The sequence below is a fragment of the Pongo pygmaeus genome, chromosome 14 (assembly GCF_028885625.2).
Source record: "Pongo pygmaeus isolate AG05252 chromosome 14, NHGRI_mPonPyg2-v2.0_pri, whole genome shotgun sequence".
In the NCBI taxonomy this organism is placed as follows: Eukaryota; Metazoa; Chordata; class Mammalia; order Primates; family Hominidae; genus Pongo; species Pongo pygmaeus.
Window position 1 is genome coordinate 56,947,932 of NC_072387.2, and position 15,526 is coordinate 56,963,457.

At 38.8% G+C, this 15,526-nt stretch overlaps 1 protein-coding gene across 2 annotated transcripts in view; it reads left to right on the top strand.

Moving 5' to 3' along the window:
- Positions 1–15,526, top strand: part of RB1 (RB transcriptional corepressor 1) — a 174,894-nt gene that overhangs the window by 117,277 nt on the left and 42,091 nt on the right. The gene's annotated exons all lie outside the window — the stretch shown is intronic.

Here is a 15,526-nt window from a genome sequence, read left to right on the forward strand (position 1 = left end):
GCAGCCTGGCCAACATGGCAAAACCCCATCTCTACCAAAAATACAAAATTAGCCTAGGGCAATAGTGCGTGCCTGTAGTCCCAGCTACTCAGGAGGCTGAGGCAGGACAATCGCTTGAACTTGGGAGGCAGATGTTGCAGTGAACCAAGATCAAGCCACTGCACTCCAGCCTGGGCGACAGCGAGACTATCTCAAAAAAAAAAAAAGTATACTTATATTTTAAAGACTCCAAAATAGAAGAAGAAAGTGTGTGTAAGGTGAGGGTACTGAAATGTAGGTGTTATTTCCTCAAAGATTGAGGATATCACAACCTCTATGGCACATGTTTTTCTTGTTTTAAATATCATTTTTTTCAGAAAAGGCTAGATCTAGTTATGCCTTACTGTTATTATTTTTTTAATTTGGTTTAGTTTAAGCTGAAACTCTTCCTCTTGGGTATTAAGTAATTTAAGAACAATTTGTTTTTTTCTCATAAATTACTTAGCTTAAAAATAACTTATTACAGTAACATGTTTTGTGTTGTTTTGCACCATTCTTTCACACTCAGCAATTTTTGTCATTTGTTGATTAACTATAATCTATTTCTACTGTCTGGACTAGAAAATTCATCTTATCAAATGACAAAAAAAGATGAGTATTACTTATAACCAATACTTAAAATTTTGAAGGGTTGAATATCTTTATATCACATTTGGTTTAGAAAAAATGTATGTGTGTGTTCTTATTAGAAGGCTGGTAGAAGCTGAGTGAGCATTAATGAAAAAAGGAGTGGTTAATAAGCTTGTATTCTCATTGGAAAAAATTTTCTGTTAGTAGTTATGTCTTAGTGTTATTTTTTTTAATTTGGTTCAGTATGTTTTAAAAAAACCATCTTAGTAATCTTCTTTCAAATTGATAGTCTCCTCTTTAGTCATCTTTAATTAATGAAATATATGCAGTTGTATATGCTGATCTCATCCTACTTTTACTTTCATTTTGAATATGGCATTTTCTCATTCAAAGAATTAAAATGTATTAATTCTACTTAGAATATTCTTCTACATATTGTCATTACTCACTTGACTTGTTATTCACTTAAATCTTTCATCTATAGTTTTTTCTTTTCTTTTCTTTTTCTTTTTCTTTCTTTCTTTTTTTTTTTTTTTCCTCACTCTGTCGCCCAGGCTGGAGTGCAGTGGTGCGATCTTGTCTTACTGCAACCTCTGCCTCCCAGATTCCAGCGATTTTCCCACCTCAGCCTCCCGAGTAGCTGGGATTACGGGCACCTGCCACCACACCCAGCTAATTTTTGTATTTTTAATAGAGATAGGGTTTCACCATGTGGCCAGGCTGGTCTTGAACTCCTGACCTCAAGTCATCCACCCACTTCGGCCTCCCCAAGTGCTGGGATTCCATGTGTGAGCCACTGTGCCCGGCCTGTTCATCTATAGTTTTTCAATGTTTGAGTTACTGGGGCTTAAAAATGGATAGATCACTATTTGTTGAATTAGGCTTTTCATTATTATCAGTATCATAGTAAATGTTTGTATAATTCTTACCACAATTCTTGGTTCTTTGTAGATGATTCTCACATGTTTGCTGATGAGTGAATCATAAACTTGAATTTTGTTGCAAGTTGTTTCTACTGAGGAAGAGCCGTAGCAGAGGGACTCTTTCAACAGGAAGAAGATAATTGAATACTGCATTTTTTCCAGATATTAAATTTGGCTTCTAATTAAGGAACCAAAGGGGAATTTAGAAACTTTGAAAAATTCTTAGGTTAGAATTGGAAAAATACAGAGTAACTACTTGCAAAGGGAAGTAATGAATCCATATAATCAATTATATTTAATAGATACTTTTATATTTGATAAACTCAGGCAAACTGGTATTTTAATGTGGATCTCTACACTTCTGGAACTTAACTCTGAGAATCAACTTATTTCTTATATGGATTTTTTGGGGGGAGCGAAAATTAAACAGAGCCAGATAGATGTTAAAATGGTGAACACAGGAACAGCTGGAGTCTGCAGCTCCCAGCGAGATCAATGCAGAAGGTGGGTGATTTTTCTATTTCCAACTGAGGTACCCAGCTCATCTCATTGAGGCTGGTTAGACAGGGGGTGCAGCCCATGGAAGGCGAGCCAAAGAAGGGTGGGGCATCGCCTTACACGGGAAGTGCAAGGGGCCAGGGAACTTCCTCCCCTAACCAAGGGAAGCCATGAGGGAATGTGCCATGAGGAACGGTGCATTCCAGCCCAGACTCTATGCCTTTTCCGTGATCTTCACAACCCTCAGACCAGGCAATTCCCTCGGGTGCCTACACCACCCAGGCCCTGGGTTTCAAGCACAAAACTGGGCAGCCATTTGGGCAGACACCGAGCTAGCTGCAGAATTTTTTCTTTTTCATACTCCAGTGGCACCTGAAACACCAGTGAGACAGAACTGTTAACTGCTCTGGAAAGGGGGCTGAAGCCCGGGAGCCAAGTGGTCTAGCTCAGTGGATCCCACCCCCACAGAGCCCAGCAAGCTAAGATCCACTGGCTTGAAACTCTCACTGCCAGCACAGGAGTCTGAAGTCGACCTGGGATGCTGGAGCTTGGGAGGAGGGGCATCTGCCATTACTGAGGCTTGAGTAGGTGGTTTTCCCCTCACAGTGTAAGCAAAGCTGCCAGGAAGTTTGAACTGGGTGGAGCCCACTGCAGCTCACCAAAGCCACTGTAGCCCAACTGCCTCTCTAGAGTCCTCCTCTCTGGGCAGGGCATCTCTGAAAAAAAGGCAGCAGCCCCAGTCAAGGGCTTATAGATAAAACTGCCATCTCCCTGGGACAGAGCACCTGGGGGAAGGGTGCTATGGGGTGGCTATTGGTGCAGCTTCAGCAGACTTAAACGTTCCTGCCTGCTGGCTCTGAAGAGAGCAGCAGATCTCCCAGGGCAGTGCTCAAGCTCTGCTAAGGGACAGACTGCCTCCTCAAGTGGGTCTCTGACCCCCATGCCTCCTGACTAGGAAACACCTCCCAGCAGGAATCGACAGACAACTCATACAGGAGAGCTCCAGCTGCCATCTGGTGGATGCCCCTCTGGGACAAAGCTTCCAGAGGAAGGAACAGGCAGCAATCTTTGTTGTTCTGCAACCTCTGCTGGTGATATCCAGACAAACAGGGTCTGGAGTGGACCTCCAGCAAATTCCAGCAGACCTGCAGCAGAGGGGCCTGAGTGTTAGAAGGAAAACTAACAAACAGAAATGAATAGCATCAACATCAACAAAAAAGATTTCCACACAGAAACCCCATTTGAAGCGAAGACCAAAGGTAGATAAATCCATGAAGATGAGGAAAAACCAGCGCAAAAAGGCTGACAATTCCAAAAACCAGAATGCCTTTTGTCTTCCAAAGAATCACAACTCCTCACCAGCAAGGGAACAAAACTGGACAGAGAATGAGTTTGATGAATTGACAGAAGTAGGCTTCAGAAGGTGGGTAATAACAAACTCCTCCAAGCCAAAGGACCATGTTCTAACCCAATGCAAGGAAGCTAAAAACCTTGAAAAAAGGTTAGAGGAATTGCTACCTAAAATAACCAGTTTAGAGAAGAACATAAATGACCTGATGGAGCTGAAAAACACAGCACAAGAACTTCGTGAAGCATACGCAAGTATCAACAACCAAAGCAGAAGATAGGATATCAGAGATTGAAGATCAACTTTATGAAATAAAGTGTGAAGACAAGATTAGAGAAAAAAGAATGAAAAGAAACGAACAAAGCCTCCAAGAAATAGGGGACTATGTGAAAAGACCAAACCTGTGTTTGATTGATGTACCTGAATGTGACAGGGAGAATGGAACCAAGTTGGAAAACACTCTGCAGGATATTATCCAGGAGAACTTCCCCAACATAGCAAGACAGGCCAACATTCAAATTCAGGAAATACAGAGAACACCACAAAGATACTCCTCTAGAAGAGCAACCCCAAGACACATAATCGTCAGATTCACCAAGGTTGAAATGAAGGAAAAAATGTTAAGAGCAGCCAGAGAGAAAGGTCGGGTTACCTACAAAGGGAAGCCCATCAGACTAATAGTGGATCTCTCTGCAGAAACCCTACAGGCCAGAAAAGAGTGGGGGCCAATATTCAACATTCTTAAAGAAAGGAATTTTCAACCCAGAATTTTGTATCCAGCCAAACTAAGCTTCATAAGTGAAGGAGAAATAAAATCCTTTACAGACAAGCAAATGCTGAGAGATTTTGTCACCACCAGGCCTGCATTACCAGAGCTCCTGAAGGAAGCACTAAATATGGAAAGGAAAAATTGGTCCCAGCCACTGCAAAAACATACCAAACTGTAAAGACCATCAACACTATGAAGAAACTAATGGGCATCAACTAATGGGCAAACTAAATGGCTAGCATCATAATGACAGGATCAGATTCACATATAACAATATTAACCTTAAAAGTAAATGGGCTAAGTGCCACAATTAAAAGACACAGACTGGCAAGTTGGATAAAGAGTCAAGACCCATCAGTGTGCTGTATTCAGGAGACTCATCTCACGTGCAAAGACACGTGCTCAAAATAAAGGAACGGAGGAAGATTTACCAAGCAAATGGAAAGCAAAAAAAAAAAAAAAAAAAAAAGGGGTTGCAATCCTAGTCTCTGATAAAACAGACTTTAAACCAACGAAGATCAAAAAGGACAAGAAGGGCATTACATAATGGTAAAGGGATCAATGCAACAAGAAGAGCTAACTATCCTAAGTATGTATGCACCCAATACAGGAGCACCCAGATTCATAAAGCAAGTCCTTAGAGACCTACAAAGAGACTTAGACTCCCACACAATAATAGTGGCAGACTTTAACACCCACTGTCAATATCTGACAGATCAATGAGACAGAAAATTAACAAGGATATTCAGGACTTGAACTCAGCTCTGGACCAAGCAGACTGAATAGACATCTACAGAACTCTCCACCCCAAATCAACAGAATAGACATTCTTCTTAGCACCACATCACACTTATTCTAAAACTAACCACGATTGGAAGTAAAACACTCCTCAACAAATGCAAAACAATGGAAATCATAACACAGTCTCTGAGACCTCAGTGCAATCAAATTAGAACTCAGGATTAAGAAACTCACTCAAAACTGCACAACTGCACGGAAACTGAACAACCTGTTCCTGAATGAATACTGGGAAAATAATGAAATTAAGGCAGAAACAAAGAAGTTCTTTGAAACCAATGAGAACCAAGACACAACATACCCAAATCTCTGGGACACAGCTAAAGCAATGTTTAGAGGGAAGTTTATAGCACTAAATGCCCACAGGAGAAAGCAGAAAAGATGTAAAATTGACACCCTAACATCACAATTAAAAGAACTAGAGAAGCAAGAGCAAAGTAATTCAAAAGGTAGCAGAAGATAAGAAATAACTAAAGTCAGAGCAGAACTGAAGGAGATAGAAACATGAAAAACCCTTCAAAAAATAAATGAATCCAGGAGCTGGTTTTTTGAAAAGATTAACAAAATAGATAGAACACTAGCCAGGCTAATGAAGAAAAGAGAGAAGAATCAAACAGACACAATAAAAAAATGCTAAAGGGGATATCACCACTGATCCCACAGAAATACAAACTACCATCAGAGAATACTATAAACATCTCTACACAAATAATCTAGAAAATCTAGACAAAATGGATAAATTCCTGGACACATACACCCTCCCAAGAGTAAACCAGGAAGAAGTCGAATCCCTGAATAGACCAATAACAAGTTCTGAAATTGAGGCAGTAATTAATAGCCTACCAACCAAAAAAAACCCAGGAGCAGATGGATTCACAGCTGAATTCTGCCAGAGGTACAAAGAGGAGCTGATACTATTCCTTCTGAAACTATTCCAAACAATAGAAAAAAAGAGAGTCCTCTTTAACTCATTTTATAAGCCAAGCATCATCCTGATACCATAACCTGGCAGAGACACAACAAAAAAAGAAAATTTCGGCCAATATCCTTGATGAATATCGATGTGAAAACCCTCAATAAAATACTGGCAAACCAAATCCATAGCACATCAAAAAGCTTATCCACCACAAACAAGTCGGCTTCATCCCTGGGATGCAAGGCTGGTTCAACATATGCAAATCAATAAACATAATCCATCACATAAACAGAACCAAAGACAAAAACCACATGATTATGTCAATAGGTGCAGAAAAGGCCAGCGATGAAATTCAACACCGCTTCATGCTAAAAACTCTCAATAAACTTCATATTGATGGAATGTATCTCAAAATAATAAGAGCTATTCATGGCAGACCCACAGCCAATATCATACTGAATCGGCAAAAGCTGGAAGCATTCCCTTTGAAAACTGGCACAAGACAAGGATGCTCTCTCTCACCACTCCTATTCAACATAGTATTGGAAGTTCTGTTCAGGGCAATCAGAAAAGTGGAAGAAATAAAGCATATTCAAACAGGAAGAGAGGAAATTAAATTGTCTCTGTTTGCAGAGACAATGATTATCTATTTAGAAAACCCCATTATCTCAGCCCAAAATCTCCTTAAGCTGATAAGCAACTTCAGCAAAGTCTCAGGATACAAAATTAATGTGCAGAAATCACAAGTATTCCTGTACAACAATAATAGACAGAGCCAAATCATGAGTGAACTCCCATTCACAATTGCTACAAAGAGAATAAAATACCTAGGCATACAACATACAAGGGATGTGAAGGACATCTTCAAGGAGAACTACAAACTTCACTGCTCAAGGAAATAAAGAGGACACAAACAAATGGAAGAACATTCCATGCTCATGGATAGGAAGAATCAATCTTGTGAAAATGGCCATACCGCTCAAAGTAATTTATAGATTCAATGCTATCCCTATCAAGCTACCATTGACTTCTTTATAGAATTAGAAAAAACTACTTTAAATTTCATATGGAACCAAAAAAAGCCCATATAGCCAAGACAATCCTAAGCAAAAAGAACAAAGCTGGAGGCATCATGCTACCTGACTTCAAACTATACTACAAGGCTACAGTAACCAAAACAGCATGGTCTTGGTACCAAAACAGATATATTGACCAATGAAACAGAAGAGAGGCCTCAGATATAATGCCACATATCTACAACCATCTCAACTTTGACAAACCTGACAAAAACAAGCACTGGGCAAAGGATTCCCTGTTTAATAAATGGTGTTGGGAAAACTGGCTAGCCATGTGCAGAAAACTGAAACTGGACCCCTTTCTTACACCTTATACAAAAATTAACTCAAGTTGGATTAAAGAGTTAAATGTAAGACCTAAAGCCATGAAAACCCCGGAAGAAAACCTAGGCAATACCATTCAGGACATAGGCATGGGCAAAGACTTCATGACCAAAGCACCAAAAGCAATGGTAACAAAAGCCAAAATTGACAAATGGGATCTAATTAAAGTAAAGAGCTTCTGCACAGCAAAAGAAACTATCATCAGAGTGAACAGGCAACCTACAGAATGGGAGAAAATTTTTGCGATCTATCCATCTGACAAAGGGCTAAAGTCCAGAATCTACAAGGAACTTAAATAAATTTACAGGAAAAAAGCAAACAACTCCATCAAAAAGTGGGTGAAGCATATGAACAGACACTTCTCAAAAGAAGACATTTATGTGGCCAACAAGCATATGAACAAAAGCTCATCATCAGTGGTCATTAATGAAATGCAAATCAAAACCACAATGAGATACCATCTCACACCAGTTAGAATGGCAATCATTAAAAAGTCAGGAAACAACAGATGCTGGAGGGGATGTGGAGAATTAGGAATGCTTTTACACTGTTGGTTGGAGTGTAAATTAGTTCAACCATTGTGGAAGACAGTGTGGTGATTCCTCAAGGATCTAGAACCAGAAATACCATTTGACCCAGCAAGCCCATTACTGGGTATATACCCAAAGGATTATAAATCATTCTACTATAAAGACACATGCACACATATGCTTATTGCAGCAGTATTTACAATAGCAAAGACTTGGAACCCACCCAAATGCCCATCAATGATAGACAGGATAAAGAAAATGTGGCGCATATATACCATGGAATACTATGCAGCCATGAACAAGGATGAGTTTGTGTCCTTTGCAGGGACATGGATGAAGCTGGAAACCATAATTTTCAGCAAACTAACACAGGAACAGAAAACCAAACACTACATGTTCTCACTCATAAGTGGGAACTGAACAATGAGAACACATGGACACAGGGAGGGGAACATCACACATGGGGGCCTGTCGGGGTGGGGGGTTAGAGAAGGGATAACATTAGGAGAAATACTTAACGTAGATGACGGGTTGATGGGTGCAGCAAACCGCCATGGCACGTGTATACCTATGTAACAAACCTGCACGTTCTGCACATGTATCCCAATACTTGAAGTATAATACTTTTAAAAAATGGTGAAGACAAGCCTTTTTTTAGGACTGTTGCCATAATAACCTTGTAGACTGATTTGAAATATAGTGTATCAGCTTTGGCAACATAGGGAAACCCTGTCTCCATAAAAAATTTAAAAATTACCTGGGTGTGGTGATGTGAACCTGTGGTCCCAGCTGGTTGGGAGGCTGAAGTGGGAGGATTGTTTGAGCCTAGGAGGTTGAGACTGCAGTGAGCTTTGATTGTACCGCTGCACTTCAGCCTGGTGACAGATCAAGACCTTGTCTAAAAAAAACAAAAAGGAAAGAATATAGCCTACATATACAACCAATTCAAAATATAGTGAATCTTGGCCAGGATCTATGGTTCACACCTATAATCACAACACTTTGGGAGGCTGAGATGAGAGGATCACTTGAGACCAGGATTTCAAGACCAGCCTAGGCAACATAGTGACACCCTGTTTCAAAAAATTAGCCAGGTGTGGTGGTGTGCACCTGTAGTCCTGGTTACCAGGGAGGCTGAGGTGGGTGGATCACTTGAGCCTAGAAGATTGAGGCTGCATTGAGCTATGATTGTACCATTTTACTCCAGCCTGAGTGACAGAGAGGCCTGTTCTCAAATAAATAAGTAAATAAATAAAAAGAATGAAATAGAGTGAATTTCATTATGTAATGCATCGGTTTTTAAAATTTAATGACATCTGATTCTGATTCTTTGAGTACTTTCACTGCTTAAGCTGCTGGGTTGGGTTTTTGTTTTTGTTTTTTTGAGACAGAGTCTTGCTCTGTCGTTCAGGCTGGAGTGCAGTGGCACGATCTCGGCTCACTGCAACCTCCGCAGGTTGGGTTTTTTCACTCTCAGGTATAATAGATCAAGGAGTCACCTTCCATTCTTTATGTTTAAGGATTTCTGATTTTTGAAACAGATTGCACAAGAAACATGTATAAGATTAAATATTTTGTAAAAGGCTTCCCTTTATGTTTCAATAGCATTCTTCTTTAAAAAATCTATTTTTTTCCACAATAAGACACCGTGTTCTTTTACTATAAAATTGATCAAAGAGGAATCGATTAAAACTTTAAAGAATTCTCTCATTAAAAGTTTTGAAGGCCATAATTGAAATTGTACATAACATTGAGAACAGGGGATATGCAAAAAAAAAGAAAAAGATCAGATGAGAGAGTATGTGAGACTTAAAACAGAAATAAATTCATTTAAGTTCAAAAGAAAGTGTGAGCCAGGCATAGTGGTACACACCTGTAGTCGAAGCTACTCTAGAGGCTGAGACAAGAGGATCACTTAAGGCCACAGGAGTTTGGGGCTTCATTGCTCTTTGATGACACCTGTGAATAGCCACAGCACTCCAGCCTGGGCAACATAACGAGACACTGTCTCTTAAAAGAAGAAAGAAAGAAAAAAGTATGAAACATTGATATTTTAAAATTTAAAAAGAATTATTCTAAACTTACTTTAGTCATTTTGCATGCAGCAAATGTTTGTCATGGTGAAATGTGACTTCCATCCCTTAATTTACACTTACGAAAAAAGCAGTTTTCTCATTTGGGATTCTTTTGATGCTCATTATGATAAAATTTTCTATTTAGGTATAGAAACAAATAAACCATTTTCAATTTGAGAAATGAACATTTGTAATTTATGTTGACAGAATATATTTATTTTCTATAAAAAGATCTTTCAGCCTAAGGAGAAAAAATCTTAAATTCTAGACTAGTATTACCATAAGTCTATTGGTATCATTTCGAAGTGATTTACCTTCCTTTCATTATTGTAAACACTTAATACTTTATGTTACTTTTTACCAGAATGTGAGTCATCTACCCAAGTTCAAAGAGTTGAACCAACTTTTATAGAGTTGGATGGGAGTAGAAGAGGAAAGATTTAAAGGGTGATGAATGATGATTAGAGCAAAGTAAAAGTTGATGGGAATGATGGTTGAAGCAGGTTCAAACAAGTAGGGAAAGGAAATCAAGAGGAGTGAAAATGTTATTGTGGTAAGATTTAAAACTTGAATAAGCATATTTATCTGTGCATACACTTGAGTTGTCCCTTCTTCCTTATCTTTTTTTCCGAGTTCTCTTGTTGCTTCTTCATCTCCAACTCTTAGAATCATATCACGTCTTTTCTATGGAGTCTTCTTAATCTCATCAGTTCCTTTTCTGTACTTCCACAGTACTTAGTTTGCCTTTTAAGACATATTCGTGCAATTCAATTAAGAATGAAAAACAAAGCCATGTGTGGTGACTCATGCAAGTAATCCAAGCACTTTGGGAGGCCAAGGTGGGCAGACCTTTTGAGGTCAGGAGTTCGAAACCAGCCTGGCCAACATGGTGAAACTCTGTCTACTAAAAATACAAAAAAGTTATCCAGGTGTGGTGGCTTACACCTGTAATCCCAGCTACTCAGAAGGCTAAGGCAGGAGAATTGCTTGAACCCAGGAAGCAGAGGTTGCAGTGACGGAGATCATGCCACTGCACTCCAGCCTGGGTGACAGAGCAAGACTCTGTCTCAAAAAAAAAAAAAAAAAAAAAAAAGAATACAAAACAAAGAAATAATTGCAATACAAGATATAACAACAGCTATTAGTAACACAGACATGAGAATCTACGAATTTAGTAAAGAGCTTCTTGAGGAGATGATGTGTAATAAAGGCTAGGCTTTACAGTTGAATACAAATTTTAAATTTCAGGTCTTGAAGGCTAGAGCCATTCCTGGTAATAATGTCCCATTAATATAGTCATGTTGCCTTTCTCATCCAAAAACACAGAAAACTATTTGAGTGACTATTTTCTCCATTCTCTGAAGGATGCTCTGTAACCTAGTCCTACTCTGAATTCCTGGAAGATGTTAATTCTTCACATACAATATATGCCTTGTGGCATAAAGGCTGAATTTGGTCATAAAACCTTAGTTGGGAAAGGCTAGGTAGGTTGTAGCTTTCAAAAATTTTTCACCTACTCTAGAAGCTGCAAAGTGTAATGAAAGGACCAGTTTCACTAGGTGTTAAGTGACCTGGATTCTAATCCAAGTTACTAAAAATTAATGTGCGTCTCCTGAGCCTCACCTACTCAGGAGGCAGAGGTGGGAGGATCTCTTGAGCCCAGGAATTCCAGTCTAGCCTGGGCAACATACAGAGACCTCAACTCTCAAAGGAAAAAAAAATGACATGACCTTGAGCAAATAATTTAGCTTCTCTGTTGTATATTTGTAAAAGGAGAGTATTAAATTAGACCTATAGAATTCTTTTCAGCTCTTAGCTTTCTATCTAATTTAGTCTCCACACTAATTTTGAATGACAGAAAGAACATATGTTATTGTCTCAATTTTACAGACCAAGAAACTAAAATTCAGAGAAGTTGTGACTTGCTTAGGATTACAAAGTGATTATTGGCGGAGAATGACGAAGTCAAAACTAAAAACTGGGTCCTCACAAGAAATACCCAACCCAGTTCCTTATACATGTTTGTCTAATGAAAGAATACAACTCAGTGAGTGCATGCATAAAGGGATAATAGAAAGCACTGTGACCTAGAGATCCAGAATCCTTGATTTCTAAATTTTGACCTTACCTTGGGCAAACTCTGCCCTGAACTTTAAGATGGATATGACATGCCCTTTTGACCTTATGAAGAGTTTTCAGAATAAAATGAAATGAAAACATATTTTGAATGTAAAACTCTAAAAAGATACTATTATAGATGACATCACCTATAATATCTTAACTTTATAGAAATAAAGGTTATGTTGTGGGAAAACATGGAACAATAAGATTTGTTTTGTTTTCTTGACCAGATAGAATGCCTGTGCGCTGTCAGATAAAGAACTGATCATGTGATGCATTTGGTATGCCTTTGTTAGCACTGCTAATGTACAGCCAATTTAAATCAAATAGACATAGGCTTTGCTTATAAAAACCGCATATATTTCTAAGTTAGTTTGCTTAGTGGTTAACACGTTGCATATTGCATTAGTCTTAATATCCTCTAATGTTGGAGCTAGCACTAGATCCTAGAAATTCAGAATAAAAGTCCACCTTACCCCTGTTACAACTAGTCATTCGTCTTCTTTGGTATATAGTTTAGCTCTCCTTCCAGTCACTCAAGTACAACTTAGGAAACTAAAACCATAGCTGATTATTGCTGGAGCAGGAGCTCGAATCCTAGTTTCTTGACTTCTAGTCAAATGTTCTCATTGTAACAGGTAGCTGTCACCCTTTTTTTCTTACTGATGTTGTGCTAGTTTGTTCTTGCATTGCTGTAAAGAAATAACTGAGATTGGGTAATTTATAAAGAAAAGAGTAGGGTTTAGTTGGCTCACGGTTCTTCAGGCTGTACAGGAAGCATGGCACCAGCATCTCTTCAGCTTCTGGTGAGTCCTGAGGAAGCTTATATTAATGGCAGAAGTCGGAGGGGGAACAGGCATGTCACATGGTGACAACAGGAGCAAGAGGAAGGAGGAGGTCCCATACACTTTTTAAACAAGCAGATCTCTTGTGAACTAACTGAGTGAGAGCTCAGTTATCACCAAGGGGGTGGTGCTAAACCATTCATGAGGGATCCACCCCCCTGATGTAGTCATCTTCTACCAAACCTCACCTCCAGCATTGGGGATCACATTTCAACACGAGATTTGGAAGGGACAAACATTCAAACCGTATCAGACATAAAATAGAAAACTTCGTCCATAGCTTAGGTAAATATTAAGCAAAGAACTTTCTCTTTAAATGAGTAAGCTATATAGACTTTTTAAAACACTAAATTCTAACATTATGATAGAAATTTAAGATTAAGAGATTTTAGATATTTTCATCCTTCTGTAGATTAAAATCGTATGATGACCATCCTTCACTTTTAGCTTCATCTTTATTTATGTAAAAAGTTTGCATTTGTACATAGTAATGTGCCAAGTTTTATACAAAAGCAGGAAATATCTCTGCTGCTTTCAAATAATTAGAACAAGGGTTTTCTGTGAATAGTAAATTTAACACCTTCCAGCATAGATTATTATCAGAAATCCAAGTACTCTTCAGTTAAAGTAAACACTTATTGACTTGTATCTTTTACCTATTACTGAAGGGTAGAAGTTGAAAAGGATTGGTCTCTCGGGATGCTCCTGGAAGCTGCATGCTTGTGGCTGTAAAGCTATTCTCTGATATACCTGAATTCTTTTGCTCCCAGTAGTGAAATTGTGTGTGTATTAAAAGTTTAAGCATTGTTTACTCCCAGATTTATATTTGCTGGTTTTTCATATTATTGTAATGTTATAAAATTGAAGTGCAAAAAAGGGTTGTTTTAGTCAAACCAAGTTCGGTGCTTTGAAATGACTCAGAGGCAAGTTGCAGAAAATATTGTAGAGTTAGATGTAGAAAAGATATGAGGGGGCAACGTAAGAAACTAGAAAGGATTGCTAGGTGCAGTGACACATACCTGTAGTCCCAGCTATTCTGTAGGCTGAGGTGGGAAGATCACTGGAGCCCAGGAGTTCTGGGCTGTGCGCTATGCTGATCAGGTGTCCACACTAAGTTCTGCATCAATATGGTGACCTCCCAGGAGCAGGGGACCACCAGGTTGCCTAAGGAGGGGCGAACCCGCCCAGGTCGGAAAGTAGAAGGATTGTGTCTCTAGGCCTCAGTCTCCTTTGCATTTTTATGTCCTCACCCTGCACATAGTGAAAATCATAAACCCACATTACTGGTGTGGTTTATAGAAGAAAAACAACTTAGAACTAAAAAAAACCAAAAAACCTTGACCTTTACGTAAAGAGATTTTCAAATGAATATACTTTTTGTGTTTTTAAAATTAAAATGTTATACGGAATTATGTATATTATTTTAAAAGGATTTCCTGCTTAGCTTTTTAAATTAACTGGTGCCAATCTCTCAAATAAGACAACTTATGTACCAGCAATAATCAACTGGAAAATGTAATGAAAAATATTCAATTTAGAGCAATAACAAATAGTATAAAATACCTTAGGAATAAGCTTAATAGGCAAAGTGCTGGATGTAGATGAAAACAATGCAAAAGACTACAAAACTTTAATAAAGGCCATAAGAGAACACTTGAACATGTGCCAGGCAGTTTTCCTGGGACAAATCTATACATTTAATGCCATTCCAGTAAAAATCTCAGTATGTTTTCAGTGCATGTTTTTACAAGTTTGTTCACCTGTAGATACTGTGGGTTATATTGCCTAGCAGTTTCATTTCCAAGAAAAAAATCCCTTCCTAATTTGCATTCTCCACACCTTCACCCAAACCAGATTATTATTAGACTTTTAACAGGTCAAAGTAGTATCTTGTTTAGTTTGCATTTCTTTAGTTATAAGGAGTCCAGAAATAATCCCATACTCAGGGGAACTTAATGTATGATAATTTATCCACTTCAAATCAGTGGAGAAAATTCAGGATAATTCAGTAAATGCTCATGAGTTATCAGGATAGCAATTTGAAAAAAAGAGGTAGACTTTGACTTATTCTTTATACCAAAATAAATTCTAGCTAGATCAATAATCTCAATAAAAAATGACTTCATTTAAAAAATGACTCCATATAAGTTCTGGAAAAAAATGAGCACGTTAGAAAAATAACAGTAGAGGCCAGGCACTGTGGCTCATGCCTATAATCCCAGCACTTCAGGAGGCGAGACAGGTGGGTCATCTGAGGTCAGGAGTTTGACACCAGCCTAGCTAACATGGTGAAACCCCGTCTCTACTAAAAATACAAAAATTAGCTGGGCATGGTGGCACGTGCCTGTAGTCCCAGATACTCGGGAGGCTGAGGCAGGAGAATGGCTTGAACCCAGGGGGCGGAGGTTGCAGTGAGCCGAGATTGTGCCACTGCACTCTAGCCTGGGTGACAGAGCGAGACTCCATCTCAAAAACAAAAAAAACCCAAAAAACAAAAAACAGTAGAGGCCTGCTGTGGCTCACACCTGTAATCCCAGCAAAGAGGCTGAAGCAGAAGGATTGATTTCTGGAGCCCAGGAGTTTGGGGCTGCAGTAGGCCATGCCACTGTACTTCAGCCTGGGTGACAGCCCAACTCTAACAATTAAAATAAAATAATATATTTAAAAATAGCAGTAGAGGCTAAGTATTATATA